At 46.4% G+C, this 14,460-nt stretch overlaps 1 protein-coding gene across 13 annotated transcripts in view; it reads left to right on the top strand.

Annotated features, from left to right (window-relative positions):
• Nucleotides 1-14,460, top strand: part of ATP9A (ATPase phospholipid transporting 9A (putative)) — a 136,865-nt gene that overhangs the window by 4,917 nt on the left and 117,488 nt on the right. Inside the window, exon 2 of one of the 13 annotated variants that reach the window (XM_073793107.1) lies at nt 1,770-1,862. The exons of the other annotated variants lie outside the window; for them this stretch is intronic. The gene's annotated coding sequence lies outside the window, so the exon portion shown is untranslated. The remainder of the gene's footprint in view (nt 1-1,769; nt 1,863-14,460) is intronic. 13 annotated transcript variants of the gene reach the window in all.

The following is a 14,460-nucleotide window of genomic DNA, read 5'->3' as shown; positions in this document are numbered from 1 at the left end:
GCAGATATGAGCCCTCAGAGAACGCCAGAAATTGTTCTTTGCACAGCCTGGAAGAGGGACCAAGCCTCATGCGGACTCTTGCACTGGGTAACACGATCTCCTCGTCTTTCTAGAACTTTGTAGAGAGTCTGGTTGAGTAAGAACTCTGGCCAGAAAATGGCCACAGAGGACTCGACTCTGCCAGAAGCTCTCTCAGACCTCACATGACTAAATCTGTAGTGGCAGGGCTGCTGCAGGCCACGTGCTCCTTTGCAGAGGTGCTCACGCCACGCCAGGACGACGGTGCAGCAGTGATGTGAATTCACTGTTGATGTGGACGAACAGTGCCCGCGTAGGGAGTTCTTTATACAAATGTGTTTATTCAGTGGGAAGTTCTGAACTTTTGATTGAAGCTGTCACTTCTGATTTGTGATGTTAAAATGCCTGTCTCTGTTGACATCATGGAGGGTAGTATTAGGTATACAGTACAGTTGATTCTTATTACTTGCAGTAGTTTTGTTCTGTGAAGTCCCTGCCAGCACTGAATTAGCGAACAGTGAACCACAGCTCCTGGGGGAAATACAGGGTTAGGTTCCTGCGAGCCTTGGGTTACAACATTGCAGTCGACTGATCAGTAGAGAACCCTGTGTTCGGTATATTTCTGTTGAAAGACGTGGTATTTAAATATATTGTTGGTTCATTAACATTGAGCTCGTGACCAACAGCACTGCAGCTCATGCCTCGAAGGAAGCTTATATGTAACACATGTGTTTTTCTCCATGAGGCACATCACAGGCTTCTTGCTCTTAGGAACGCTGACAGTGCTGGGACCATTTTAAACAGTGATAACAGATAACAAAAAGCACAGAAATGCAGGACACATGGCACTAAACAGGCCATGAAGAGGACACTTTTGTACAGTATGAGAGCGGAGACGAGAAGGCAGATCCTCGCCCCGTTCAGCCTCAGCTGGGAATGTGTGTGGGTGACTCGGATGGTTTTTTCCACTCTGAGCATGTCTGTGAATGACCACGAGAGTGCTGTGAGCATGGATTTTTGAGGTTACGAATTTTAGGCAGTAGGTGAATTGGCAAAAACAAATATCACAAATCAGAAGGATGGGCTGTATGTAGGGGTGCGTGTGTTTTCAGTGTCTTTCTGTTGGCACAGTGGACGTGGTATTAGTTTGCAGTCCTAATACCTAATATTAGGTATTAATATTGGGGGGTGGGGTGTTTTGGGGGGAGCGTGTAGGGGGATTGTGCTGGTGAATGAAATGCATAGACCCCAGCCCTTCCCCTCTCTGTGATGGAGTGGAGAGTTGCATTAACAGCTCTCTGCTCCCTTGGACGAGAACAGAGCAGGCGTTGGTAGCGGCCCATCAGGAAGTGCTCTGTGTGTCCTCTGCCAGCCCAGCTGCACTTGTGCCATCCACTTCCTGTTACGGAATCCCTGCCGTGGGCCCTCCCCTGTACTGACCAAACCCGGACCAGGTGCTCCCTGCCCATGCCAGGCACAGGCAGTGACACCAGATGTGAAATTACAAACCCAGGTGGAGATGCTGAAGGGTAGAGCGTGGATACAGGCGCCACTCTTGCCCGGGCTTCCCTGAGGAAGGCCAGTGAGCCACCTGGGTGCCAGTCCCTAAGGAAGCAGGGCGGCCATTTGACCTTGACCTCGGCCACCCATGCAACAAGTAGAAAGGAGGAGGTGGGGTGTCGAATGATCCGTCTTTGGACTTTGGGCTGTCACTTCTCAAAACAGAAGTTTCTTCTAATATCTCTACCCAGATGCACGTGATGAAAATCATTAACTAGGACTGGCCAGACTTGATGGCCACCTTTGGGAATGGACGTGAAGTGCCTGGAGCTTCCCTCCTAAAAGTGAGTGGACTTTGGTTTAATTTAGAAAGAAAAAGACTCGTTGTAACATATTTTTTGATGACTTTTACCTAAAGAGATAGAATGGTGCTGATTGTTTTTAAAGCTAGCGTCTTTTATTTATGTGACTTTGAAAGATTGATTGAGGTATTCAGAGCTTGGCCTGTGGGAAGCTTCGCCAGAGATCACTAGGTGGTTCGTGGCCAAACATTGAAAGGTTAGCAAATATGTTTATAGTTCCTTCCGTTTGTGCCAAGTGATACTTGTTTTCTCTTTGTAGTAGTGACAGGAAGATTTCTTTTAGAATACATTTCAGTAAAAAACACAGAGTTGATTTAAAAGTATGAGGTCAGTAATAGCTCGGTAGGTTTGTAGAAGTGCCCACGTCATGCCTGACATTTAGGAAGTGGTGGCCTGTGCTCATAACATGGTGCTGTTGGTCTAAAAATATAATGTTATTGTTACAAAGGGGAAAGAAAAGGGATAAGCTGGTTGTGCTAATAGATTAAAAATTCTTTTTTTAAAAAAAATTATTTTATTGAAGTATAGTTGATTTGCAATGTTGTGTTAGTTTCTGCTGTATAGCAAAGTGAGTCAGTTATGCATATATATATTCTTTTCCATGATGATTTATTACAGAATATCGAATATAGTTCCCTGTGCTCTACAGTAGGACCTTGTTGTTTATCCATTCTGTATATAATAGTTTGCAGCTGCTAATCCCAAACTCCCATTCCATCCCTTGCCCATCCCACCAACCCCTGAGCAACCGCAAGTCTGTCTTCTGTGTCTGTGAGTCTGTTTCTGTTTCATGGATAAGTTCATTTAGGTCATGTTTTAGATTACACATATAAACAATGTCATATGATATTTGTCTTTCTCTGTCTAAGTTATTCACTTAGTATGATAATCTCTAGGTCCATTCATGTTGCTGCAAATGGCATTATTTCATTCTTTTTGATGGCTGAATAATAACATTGTGTACATGTACCACATCTTCTTTATCCACTCATCTGTCGATGGGCACTTAGACTGCTTCCGTGTCTTGGCTATTGTAAATAGTGCTGCTATGAACATTGGGGTGCATGCATCTTTTCGAATTATGGTTTTGTCCGGATATATGGCCCGGGAGTGGGATTGCTAGATCATATGGTAGTTCTATTTTTAGTGTTTTGAGGAACCTCCATACTATTTTCCATAGTGGCTGCACCAACTTACATTCCCACCAACAGTGTAGGAGGGTTCCTTTTTCTCCACACCTTCTCAGCATTTGTTATTTGTAGACTTAAAAATTCTTTTTATTTTTCCAAGTTGTCCATGAAAAACATGATTTATTAAAAAATTTTTTTTGCGGTACACGGGCCCCTCACTGTTGCGGCCTCTCCCATTGTGGAGCACAGGCTCCGGACGCGCAGGCTCAGCGGCCATGGCTCACGGGCCCAGCCGCTCCGTGGCATGTGGGATCTTCCCGGACTGGGGCACGAACCCGTGTCCCCTGCATCGGCAGACGGACTCTCAACCACTGCGCCACCAGGGAAGCCCAAAAACCATGGTTTTTAAACGATGGTTAGTTTACCCAGTTCATCTGGGACCTTAACGTTGCTTTAATCATTGTCTAAAGTTTGTGGGAGGTTTGTGGGAGAGGACAGTTGGAAGGGGCCCCATGGAAAGAAAGGCTTCTTGTGTGAATTGGAAAGCTGGGTGGGCTGGAGACTATTGCCTTCTTCCAGTTAGATCTCTGTGGCATTTGCCCAGTGCCAGGGAAGAGCCTGCTGGCTGCCCTTCCTGAGGAAGAAGACGCCTGTGGAGGGAACGGGGCCTGGTAGGCTCTCCCTCTCTTTGCTGGGCCATCTGCTGTGACACAAGATGAAGTAGGGTTTGGCCAGTGTAGACCTCAGGGATCCTCAGCCTCAGCACTATTGATATTTTCGGTTTGACAGTTCTCTGCCTTGGGAGCCTGTCCTGTGCACTGTAGGATGTTGGGCAGCATCGCTGGCCTCTACCCACTAGATGCCAGTGGCACCCTCCCCCCAGTTGTGACAACCCAAACTGTCTCCAGACATTGCCATGTCCCCCGGGGGGTGGGAGGAGTAGGAGTGGGCAGAATTGCAGCTGTTAGGACCCCCTGGATGAGTGGAATATGTACACTCTATGAAAAGCCATGCCCCTTACTGTCCTTAAGGTGACTCATCCTGTCTTTAAAAAAAAAAAAAGAAAGAAGGAAAAAAGAAGAACCTGCTGGGCAGGAGATTTATGTTTAGATTATGTTCTTAACTCTGAGTTCAGCTGCTCATTTAGCAGCTAAGGAAGTCTTGAGCTGTTGGAAGAAAGCATTTGGGAAGTGTCATGGGCTGACGTGTGTCCCTCTCCAAATTTACACGTTGAGGTCTTAACCCAGCACCTTAGCAAGTGACTGTATTTGGAGACAGGGCCTTTAAAGAGGTGATTAAATTAAAACGAGGCCATTACGGTGAGCCCTTAACTAATCTGAGTGGTGTTCTAAGAAGAGGAGATTAGGACACGAAGAGAGATACCAGGCATGAGAGGAAAGCCCATGAGGACACAGGGAGAAGGTGGCCGTCTGCAAGCCAAGGGGAGAGGCCTCAGAAGGTAACAAATCTGCTGACACCTTGATCTTGGAGTTTCCAGACTCCCAAGCTATAAGAAGATAAATTTCCAGTGTCTAAGCCCCCCGGCCTGTGATATTTTCTTATGGCAGCCTGAGCAGGCTAATATAGGAAGCATCGTGTGGTTATTTTGGTAGGTGAGGAATCTCTCGGTGTTTTTAGTAAACCTTTATTTTAGACCGATGATGAGTTCTTTAGTGCTTTTCTTTAGACAGTCCGGTCTCAAGAATTCTCCATAAGCAAAGAGTTCTCCATGTTGCAAAGTCATGTCCACTAGAGCTGAATGCCACCCCCCACCCCCCTGCAACCTAAAACACGTGCCACATGCTCCGTAAGGTGGAGGTGCTGTCCCCAGATGTTTCCTTTTGCTTAAAGAGTTTACAGGGGTCACATTTCAGGTTGTGCTTTGGATGGTTGGTTTGTTAGTTCTTGTCACTTGGATTGTGCTAGATTAATTTGATGAGAATTATAATAGTTGCTGCCCCCTATTGTGTGCTGATTAGGTGTCCAGTGCTCTTCTAAGAGTTTTACGTGGACCATCCCATTTCATCCTCCTGACAGCCCTACTTTACAGGTGACAAACTGAAGAACGGTTTTGGTTTAGAATTAAAAGCTCATTTCAGTTTTTTTGAAAGGCTCATTTTAATTTGAATTTCTGCAGCAAATTGTATATCTCAACCTGTCTCTGTGCCCTTTCCTATTTGAGTTTTCTCGTAATGGCCATTTAGAGGAAGTGATTTTTGTTGAGGGAAGAGGAATTGTGGGTTTGTGAGCCTTCAGTGGTTTGGAGGTAAATATGTGTGTACCCCATTGTTCCTGGTAGAAGCAGAGAGCAGAAGTGATGTGACAGAGGAAAATTCTGGAAACTTCAAATTATCCCAATCACTGTAAATCCATCAGAAGCATAATATCTGTTTTCAGAGTTAGTTTCCATATTGATCCTTATTTTTTTTAATTCACTCTCTCTGTAGGAGAGACATTCATGCTAATGGCGGGGGTGGGGGAGTGCAGAACATCTATTTCTAAAATGTGTGTACTCACCCTGTAAAAGGAAGTGATTTGAATCTGAATACTTTTTAGCTTTTGTACAGTCAGTCCCCATGAAAGTGCAAAGAAAATTTAAAACTGGAGAACCTCCCCCGCCCCCATCCTCTCCCCTCTTTTTTCTGTTCTCCAGATTAAAGGCAGTCAGAGGCTCTCATACAAGGAATCACGCAATTGTGTCCGGGTAAATCAAAGGACTAGGTAGTAAACAGACAACCCCACTTGTCCCACCTCGCAGGGTTTTTTCCCCTAAATAAGCTGCTTAAAAAACTATGCATATGTACACATCCATGCGTGTATATATACACACACAGGAAAGTGCACAGATCATAAACACACAGCTTGATGAATTTTCATGAAGTGAACACACTCCCGTAACTGGCAGCAGATAAACAGGCTCTGACCTCAGAAGCCTCCTCTTGCCTCCTTCCTCCCCTGCCTTGATCTATATCCTGACTTCTAACAGAGATTGGCTGGGCCTGTTTTTGACCTTTCAGTAAATGCAGTCATGTAGCAGGTACTCACTCATGCCTGTTAATTCTTGCTCCATGTTTGATTCATAAGGGTTGACCGTGTTGCATGTTTATTGTAGTTTGTTCACTCCTATCCGCCGTATGAAGTCAGAGTATGAATAAGTCATTGATCCTTGAACGATGAGGGGGAGGGGGTCAGGGGTGTCGACCCCCAACCAGTCAAAAATCCAAGTACTGGTACTGCTTGCTGTCTTTGCCTCAAAAACAAAGGAATTGATAAATGACTCACCCGAGAGCAGAAACTCAAACAGTTTGAATAGAATAAGGACTCAAACGCTAGTTCTTTTGATTTTACATGTTGTGATCTCTAATCAAACACAAACTTTTCCCCAAACTTAGTTAATTTAAAGATGTGTAAAATGAAAATACAGGTACGTTATTTATCGAGAAAAATCCACATATAAGTAAGTGGACTGGTGCAGTTCAGACCCATGTTGTTCCAGGGCCAGCTGTATTCTGTGACCCCTCTATCCCATCTCTTCCTGATGGACAAGTGGGACGTTTCCAGCTTGAGGTCTCATGAATGGTGCTGCTGTGGACCTTCCTGAGCTTATCTTGAGGACATGTATTATGTGGCTTTGTTGGGCCCTTGGGGATATTTGTGTTTAGCTTTAGTAGAAATTGATAGTTTTCCAAATTGTACGAATTTGTGCTTCTCCACCCGGGAAAGTGCCAGATGCTCCACATCCTCGTCCACACTTGGTATTTGTCATTTTTCGCTTTAGCCTTCCTCATGGGAGCATAGCAGTATCACAAGAAATGTATTAAAAAATATATTTATTTGGGGCTTCCCTGGTGGCGCAGTGGCTGAGAGTCCGCCTGCCGATGCAGGGGACACGGGTTCGTGCCCCGGTCTGGGAAGATCCCACATGTCGCGGAGTGGCTGGGCCCGTGAGCCATGGCCGCTGAGCCTGCGCGTCCGGAGCCTGTGCTCCGCAACGGGAGAGGCCACACAGTGAGAGGCTCGCGTACCGCAAAACAACAACAACAACAACAAAAAAACAACAACAAAAATTTTATTTGAGAGAGGCTTCATTTTCTTGCTCTGAAGTCAAGTTTTAGACGTACAGGATAGCCACATCATGGTAACCCTGAACCTAAACGTGGCAAAATGGTCGCATCACAGCAGCCTTGCCTTTCCGACCAAGTACACTCTCCTTTTATTTTTACTTTGATTTTATTTTGCCTCATGATAACTTTGCACCATAGCTCACACTAGCTCAAAGATTGCAGCCTCTGTCCTAACACAAATCCTTGTTTCTACCTTGATTCCTCCCAGTATATTCTGCAGCTTGATCTTTCTTTCCTTTCCTTTTTCTTTTTTTGCATTTCTTAGTTTTGATATTTTTTAATTGAGGTAACATTGGGTTGTAGCATTATGTAAGTTTCATGTGCACAACATTATATTTCTATTTCTGCATACATTACAACCAAACACCCTCCTCTTGAGTAGTTTTCATCATAAGGGAAACAATAAAAAAGTATAAAATTTACTTTCTGTTAATTGTAAAGTGAGTGCATGTGTATTAAAGATTGGAGAACAGAGAAAACTGATGAATGAGTTACTGGTGTAACTTTCCCTTCAAAGGCAACCACAGTTAACACAAACCTTCGAGCATATGCTGTTTTCTTCCTGTCTTGTTTCCGTGTGTACATTGTTGGATGAATTATAACCATGTAGCACATGTGTTCTTATTTCCTGCTTTTTTGTCATTCAGCATTTTAATGTAAGGCTTTTTTTGTATCATGATGTGCTCTTTAAATGACACTTTAAGTGGCAACATATTATTTCTTTGAGGAGACACCTTTAATTTACATAACCAGGGCCCTGTAGTTTTACAAGTTGATTCTTATTGTCACTTTATAAATATAATGTATTCATTCTGAATGCTGGCCCTGCAAAGCAGAGGCACGCCAAAGACACACAAAGGGAAAGTTGAGGGAGGCCCAGGCCTGGGTTATGGTGATCTCATGTTTGCTATTTGGCTGGAGATGCTTTCGTTTCAGTCCTCGCTGCCTCCCAGCTGCTTCGTGCTGCATCACTGAGATTTCTTGTGTTTCCAGGCTGTTGCATTAACTGGGGCTGAGCCTTTGTCAGTCACTAATATCCCCTGAGCAGTACTGGGATGTTTTGTGCCCAGTGATGTAACCAGGGGCCTGGGGGACCAGGGCTTGTTAGAGAACAGCCCCTGTACAGTCAAGCCGGAGACAGCTGCTGTGGCCCTGGAGGTACCTGACCCACTCAGAGCCCTCCCCAGCTCTGGGGCCCCACACGGGACTTTTTTTTTTTTTTTTGGCTGCATTGGGTCTTCACTGCTGCACGGGGGCTTTCTCTAGTTGCAGCGCTTCATTGTGGTGCACGGGCTTCTCATTGCGGAGCACGGGCTCTCGGCTCGTGGTCTTCAGTAGTTGTGGCTCGCGGGCTCTAGAGCACAGGCTCAGTAGTTGTGGCACACGGGCTTAGTTGCTGCAGGGCGTGTGGGATCTTCCCAGACCAGGGCTCGAACCCCTGTCCCCTGCATCGGCGGGTGGATTCTTACCACTGCGTCACCAGGGGAGCACCCCACACGGGACTTTTAAACACTAGCATTTTATTTTTTCTAGTATAAAAGTAATAGTTTCTGTTAAAGAAAACTACTGATTTCTCTTAGACAAAGGTTAAAGATGCAGTAGCTAGAATTTAAAGCCCGACTTTCTATTAACATTTAGGTATGTTTCCTTCTGATCTATAATTTTATCAGATGGCTATTGGGTGACATTATTTTCGTTGGGTTTTGCTGTTAGAAATTAGAACCTAGTCTACAGAGGCTATCTTTCTTCTTTCTTTCTTTCGTTTTTTTTAGCCACGCCATGGGGCATGTGGGATCTTAGCTCCCTGACCAGGATGGAACCCGCACCTCCTGCAGTGGAAGTGCAAAGTCTTAACCACTGGACCACCAGGGAAGTCCCTAGAGGCTATCTTGATGCATGAATTTTTGCTACATCTTGGACAATGAATTTCTGGAAGGGCTCTGCCATTTTACACCCCATGAAAGCCAGAATGGCCCTTGTTCCAGGGTCAGGATAATTTTGCCTTTTGCCTAGCGCAAACCCCCGAGATTGGGAAAGTTCAAAAAAAAAGAGAAAGAAGTAAAAACACATGCTTTCCTTTCTTTGTCGGCCACAGATCAGGCTTCCTGTTTATTAACGTGTGAGCCAGGTGGAGCTGGAGGGCAGTAGGGGCCTGTGGTCGATTGAGGACAGGCTGGCTCCGTGGTAACGCTAACGCTCTGTGGATGGACGGGGGGAACCGAACACCTCACAGTGGTGTGTGTTTGGTGGCTATGAGAGAGAACGGAGTCTGCAAGCATACAGTAAATGTTTGTTGAACGAATAAAAGGCTTTCTAGATCCAGTTTCTCTTGACAAAGCTGTGTGTAGACAACAGGGCCAAGGGCACGTCTGCTTCCCTGCAGAGGAGGGTGAGGGTTGTAGTGGGGTCGTTGGAGCCCAGGGTCACGTTCCCCTGCAGCAGCAGCATTAGGAGAGGTGTGAAGTGCTCCCTGTGAGGGCCCTGCCACGCCTGAGCTGCCCTCGGACCAGCCCCTCAGCCCCTCTACCACCTGTTTCCAGAGGTAAACTCCTCCCAAGCGACAGGTGTTGTAACTTCTGGCGTCTTACAGGCGCCCTTGGAAACATCCCCCGTGGCCTTCCCGGGGGCTTGGTGCCAGAGCCACGCCCGGTGGGGCAGCGCCTTGGCCCCGGTCTCCAGGGGAGCGCGGATGGAGCTGAGTCCGGTTAGGAGGCGGGTTCCTGGTGGAGGGTCTCCAGGGGAGCGCGGATGGAGCTGAGTCTGGTTAGGTGGCGGGTTCCTCGTGGAGGGTCTCCAGGGGAGCGCGGATGGAGCTGAGTCCGGTTAGGAGGCGGGTTCCTGGTGGAGGGTCTCCAGGGGAGCGCGGATGGAGCTGAGTCCGGTTAGGAGGCGGGTTCCCGGTGGAGGGCTGGCTCCCCGCCGCCTGGCTTGGCTGCCGAGCACCTCGAGGGGCTGAGAGCCTGGATTCAGGCACCGCTGCCTCTGTCCACGTTGGCCTCCTCCTCTCACTGGCTATATGACCTTGGGCGAGAGAGTCCAGCTCTCTGAAAACGGGTATGATGACAGTGCTGGGGGGGCGGCGTGTGAGGACTGAATGAGCTGATGCGTGTCAGGTGCTTAGATCGCAAGCGTGGGGCCCCCGGGAAGTACAGTAGCAGTGATAGCCGTTGTCAAGGATGACAGTGGGGTGGAGGGAGGAGCCATGCGGGCCTGGGCGGTGGCACTGGGGACCCTCCGTGTGTCCTGCTGTGTCTCTGTCATTGGGTTCCTCCCTAGGTGGTCGTCTGAACAATTCAGAGGTGGCTCTTGGAGTCCGCTGTAGTGTGAGGTCTTCAGGCGCCGGTTAAGAGCGATGGCTCTCGGGTCCACCTGCTGGACCCACAGCTGACTCTGCCCCCCACCAGCTGCAGGACTCTCAGTGTGGGAGGGGGGCGATGAGAGCGCCCCCGGAATGGGGGTCAGGATCAAGGGAAGTAATTCACATGGACAGCCGGCACACGCTGAGCGCTTTATAGCTGTTCTCGCTTATTGTCCTGGTATCTGGGGAATTGCCTTCCATGTAATCATTCAGTTCTGTTCAGTTCTCTGGCATTCTGTGGGCTGCTGCTGGGTGCTACCGCACCAGACCTCTTCTAGAACCCGTGAGCAGATGGCCTAGTGAAAGTGTCCACATGTGAGTAGGGTCCCTGCACGCTGGGTGCCTGGGGCATCTGAAGGGATCCACGCAGAGCGACCGAGCACCTGCTGTATGCCAGGCCTGGGGTGGGAGGCGAGCAGTATCTGGTCTCTGACCCACAAGCTTGTGGCTGAGATTTAAGGCTGCAGACTGAGAGCTGTGTGCTGTTTGGGCAGCAGTGTGGGGTTTTTGGGTTCTTTTTTGGTTTTGGTTTTAAATTTAAAAAGTTTAATCACAGGGTCACATAGTTCAGTATTGGTTTTTTTCTTATAAATTTATTTGTTTGTTTGTTTTTGCTGCATCGGGTCTTTGTTGCTGCGCGTGGGCTTTCTCTAGTTGCGGCGAACGGGGGCTACCCTTCGTTGCGGTGCATGGGCTTCTCATTGCGGAGGCTTCTCATTGCGGAGCACGGGCTCTAGGCACACGGGCTTCAGTAGTTGTGGCACACAGGCTTGGTTGCTCCGCGGCATGTGGGATCTTCCTGAACTACGGCTCAAACCCGTGTTCCCTGCATTGACAGGCAGATTCTTACCCGCTGTGCCACCAGGGAAGCCCCAGTTCAGTGTTAAAAGGTACAGAAGTGTGTACATTGCACACTCAGTCTCCCTCCCGCCGCTCCATTCACCTACCCTGTGCCCCTCTCCAGGCAACCACTCATCAATTTCTTCGGTGTCGTTCTGGAGAAACTTTAACCATCTACCAAAAAAAGTACAAGTATCTTAAATCTATCTAGACAAACATGCAGGGATGTTTCCCTTTTTTATTCAATTATTAGGACACCTTACACACTACAACCTATTTTTTTCACTTAACAATACACCCTGGGCCTGTTCCATATCAGGACATAAAAAGCTTCTTTATTTAAATTTTTTCTTTAAAGTGGCTTAATTGGATTCCATCGAATAGATGTACTTTAAGCAGTTTACTACAGATGAGGTTTAGGTTATTTCTAGTTTGCTGTTACTAGATGTTATGGTGAATGGTCTTTATACCCATTTTGGAACATATGGAATATCTCGAAGGGGAATGGTTGGGTCAAAATGAATGTGCATTTGTAATTTTGATAGCTGTCGCCAGGCTTCCCTCCCTCAAGGTAACACTGATTTAGGCCCCTCCCAGCAGTGAAGGTGCCTGTTTGGCCATCCTGACCAAGCACAGGTGTTGTTAGGCTCTTTGATCTTCGTCATCGTGCTAAGTAAAAAAAATGATCTCTCAGTGTGGTTTTAGTTTTGCCTAGTACTTTAAAATTGAATCAGTTGCCAGCATTTAAAAACTGAGTGTTTGCATCTCACAATCTTATGTTTTGTCTTTGTCTTGAAGAATTGGATGGTCTACTGTGCTGGGCTTATGTAGAATTGTATCCTGGTAGGATCTGGGGGCAGCTACTTCCTTCCCATGAGATCTGGTCTCCTCAGTGTGCCCCACCCCACTAGATCCTGTGTTTATTTTTGTTCATTTATTGTTTTCTGTTACTTTCTGGGCTTCTGTAGATTTGAGTTTGCCAGTCCTGGTCTAGAGAGAAACAGGTAAGTCTAAGGGAGAACAGAGCTGCTTCGTCTTCTCTTCGGGAATAACAGAGTTGGGTTTTGACGGATAAGTAGAAGTTGGGTGATGGGCTTGCCTGAGCAAGTCTGGTGTGGATGAGTCTTGCACAGGGGTTGGGAGTTGGAGAAAAATGAAACAGCCAGGGAAGAGCTAAAAGTGCAGAGTTCTGGAGCTCACCTGCCTTGGCTGCAATCGGTGGCTTGACTGTGAGGACCTGGGATGAAAAGGTAACAGGGGTGAACTTGAGTTCATAATTATTGAATCGTGGGGTTGGATGCAATGTGAGAGGTGTCATGTGCTCTGAGCAGAAAGAGACCAATAGGGGAAGACTTAAGGCACGAGAAATAGGGAGAGGCGACAGTTTGCATCATCCGTGACTGCCCCCTACCCCAGAGAACCAGAGTTAACAGTTTATGTGTATGTGTGTGTGTGTATTTGTTTCCTAGTATTTTTTCCCATGCATATATCAGCATATATTATTTTTATTAAAATATAGCACAATAAATTGCTTATCTTTTGCTTGCTTTTTTCCTTCCGTTTTATCACTTGGATCTTGTCCTGCCAGTGTGTGTGTCTCTACCTTATTCTTTCCATTGTACAGGGGGGTCTTGCCGTAATGGGCATTTGGTCATTTCCAGGGTTTTGCTCTCTCTCTGTGTTGCTGCTGCTGGCCTCCTAGTGCATTTCCCGTTGGTCACCAGTACCAATATTTGTGTCCTTCTAGGTAGACTTGCTAGGTCAGAGGATCTGAGCTGTACGGTTGAAGAAGTTGCTGCATCGACTTGGCTTTTTTCATTGGTAAACAGTGGTCCCACCTTATCTGAGCTTTCGCTTTCTATGGTTTCAGTTACCCTTAATGAACCTGAAAATATGAAATGGAAAATTCCAGAAGTAAACAATTCATAAGTTTTACATTGTCTGCTGTTCCGAGTAGCATGATGAAATCTTGTGTCTTCCTTAGTCCTGCCCTGGACATGACTCATCATCCCTCTGTCCCGCATATCCTGCCGGTAGTCACTCAGATGGGTCTCCGTTATCAGATCAGCTGTCCCAGTATCACAGTGCTTGTGTTCAAACAACCCTTATTTTACTTAATAATGGCCCCGAATAGTGATGTTGGCAATTCGGACATGTCAAAGGGAAGCTGTGAAGTGCTTCTTTTAAGTGAAAAGGTGAAAGTTCTCGACTTAAAGGAAAGAAAAGAAGTCGTATGCTGAGGTTGCTAAGATACACAGTAAGAATGAATCTTCTATCAGTGAAATTATGAAGAGGGAAAAAGAAATTTGGGCTAGTTTTCGTGCACCTCAAACTGCAAAACTTATGGCCACAGTGTGTGATAAGTACTTTAGTTAAGATGAAAAGGGCATTAAATTTGTACATAAGGTATTTTGAGAGAGACCATGTTCACATAACTTTTATTACAGTATATTGTTATAATTGTTATGTTTTATTATTGGTTATTGTTATTAATCTCTTACTGTGCCTAATTCATAAATGAAACTTTATCACAGGTATTTGTGTATAGGAAAAACTCCGTGCTATCCTCAGTTTCACGCATCCCCTGGGGGGGTCTTGGACCGTATCCCCTGTGGATAAGAGGGACAACTATCGTCTTGTTTCTTCTCCAGACAGTAGCATTCCTGTGGCCAGAGATACTTCAGACTTCAGTGAACTACTTCCTTCTTTGCATTCTTTCAGATCCTAGATTTTATATTCTCCTGGTTTAAAAAAAAAAAAAGATCTAGCCACTTCCCTGTTTTTAGAACAAAGAGCAAAAGTTTCCCTTCATACCTTCCCTTCCATTCCTTCCAGTCCCCCCCCACCTGCCCTCCAGGCATCTGTGCTTAACAGTTTGGGTTACGTCCTTCTAGACCTGCTGTCCAGTGTGGTAGCCACTAGCCGCATGTGGCTGTTTTCATTCATTAAATTAATGAACTAAAATTTAAGATGTATGTTTCCAGCGCTCAACAGCCATGTGTGGCTAATGGCTGGTGTGTTCGATGGTGCAGCTAGAGAACATCTCCCTCTGCACAGAAATGTTGGGGACAGTCCCGCTCTAGAGCAGCATTCTCAGACTTGGGACGGTTGGCATTTGGGGCCAGATA

This window comes from Tursiops truncatus, chromosome 15 (assembly GCF_011762595.2).
Source record: "Tursiops truncatus isolate mTurTru1 chromosome 15, mTurTru1.mat.Y, whole genome shotgun sequence".
NCBI classification, from domain to species: domain Eukaryota; kingdom Metazoa; phylum Chordata; class Mammalia; order Artiodactyla; family Delphinidae; genus Tursiops; species Tursiops truncatus.
Note: the sequence above shows the minus strand (reverse complement) of the source record. Positions and strands in the feature narration are given on the sequence as shown.